This window comes from Galeopterus variegatus, unplaced genomic scaffold (genome assembly GCF_000696425.1).
Source record: "Galeopterus variegatus unplaced genomic scaffold, G_variegatus-3.0.2 Scaffold20380, whole genome shotgun sequence".
Lineage (NCBI taxonomy): Eukaryota > Metazoa > Chordata > Mammalia > Dermoptera > Cynocephalidae > Galeopterus > Galeopterus variegatus.
The window spans coordinates 3,115-4,817 of record NW_007746491.1 but is presented as its reverse complement, the minus strand read 5'-3'; the positions used below and the strand labels follow the sequence as shown (position 1 = coordinate 4,817).

Sequence of the window (1,703 nt, the reverse complement as noted above, 5' to 3'; positions counted from 1 at the left end):
AGAAATGCAGCTGCGAAGAGTATTGCATGATATTAGAAACTCACTGCAGAATCTTTCACAGGTATGAGAAAAAGTATATCTGTATTAACTTTTTTCTTTCTTGCTCCGAGCACCTCTTAATTCACTGAGAAACTAAGACTCTCATCAGGCATGAACCCACTCAGCTTTATTTTCTTACATGCCTAAGCTATCTATACCTGCCCTTCTCCTATACTCTTCTCTCCTGTTTCAAGGGAAAAGCTGTAACTAATCCTGAGCAAAGTTAGTTTCGCTGCTCATAGTCTCCCTCCTTTCCTAGAAGAGAGATTATGCTCATTAGGTATCCTCCCTTTTCATTTTCTCCTCCATTGTCTTTGTCGTAGTCCAGAAACTTTGTCAAGTTGTCTCTATTTTTAAAAAGTCTTTCCTTTCAAAGTCCTTGCTCTCTTTTTCTCTGCCATTTGAACGTGTTGACCACCTCTTCCTTCTCTAAGTTTTCTTCCTGTCGACTTCTGGGGCACCGTGTTCTCCTGATTCTGCTCATGGCTCTCTGTGACTAAGCTTGCCCTTCACCTACTGACCCCTGATGCTGGTCTCGTGGCACAGAATTAGTCTACTTCCACTGGGTTCAAAGACTGGAGCTTCTCCAGAGCAGGAAAAAAATGAGGTAAAGTGTGAATTTGATTAAAAGTGCTCTGTATGTCTTGGTCATTGCCCTCAGATGTGTTAGCTGACTTGAAATAATTTTTAAAAAAAAAAGACTTTGAAAATAAGTAAGTTGTTTTCAGGTTTGCCTTTTATACTTTCTTTTTAAATCTTTCTCTAAACTTACTTATGTTTAGACAATTGAGGAATTGAAGAAAATGTTAATGAAATGTAGTGATCATTTTGTTTAACAAGGAGTCAAGGGGCCTGGAAAGGATGTAATAGATCTCCTACCACCAGGAAGGAGTGGACAGGGAGCCACTCTGGAAATAAAAATCAAAGTCATAACTTTTCAAGTTACAGTAAGATATTCCTTCTTTTAAATTTAGGTTTCATCCTGGTAACAGTTGTCTCCTGATGGTTTTCAGTCTAACCAGAATGTGGGTGTTTCTTCTTCCTCCTTACAAAATGTAGTTCTATCTATGATGTAATATTTAACCTTTCAGCTATAATTATGTGAAGCTGGGGGTTTTCCAGGGTCCTGTCCACCTGCACCCTCATGGTGTACCTTTCTTTCTAGACCAGCTTATTTTGCTCTATCTGCAATCCCTTCCTCTTGCATGTCCCATGCAATAACTCAGCTAATAAATCTCCCCACACCTGTGCCACCCCAGTAGACAGATGCTTTTCATGACCTGGCCTCTGTCTGGCTCTCCAGTCTCATTCCTTAGGTGTATGTGCCAACCACNATGCCAGCTGCTGAGGAAATGCATAAAAATGTGGAGCAAGATGAGTTGCAGCAAGTCATACTGGAGATTAAAGAGTCGATTGTTGGGGAAATCAGACGGGAAATTGTAAGTGGACTTTTGGCTGCAGTATCTTCAAGTAAAGCATCGAATTCTAAGCAAGATAGTCATTAAATGGAAATTATAGGTTGGCATGGATCCTGTTAGCTATGTAATATTGGAGTTACCAATGATAGACACTGGTGGAGGTGTTATTTATGCTTCAGAAGATGCTTGCTGCTGAGCAGGGCTACTGTATACAGTGTATAAGGTGTATTTCTTCTACGCATATCT

General features: G+C 40.1%; 1 pseudogene; it reads left to right on the top strand.

The window, feature by feature from the left end:
* Positions 1-1,642, top strand: part of LOC103583183 — a 5,571-nt pseudogene extending 3,929 nt beyond the window's left edge.
* The last annotated feature ends 61 nt before the right edge of the window (positions 1,643-1,703 follow it).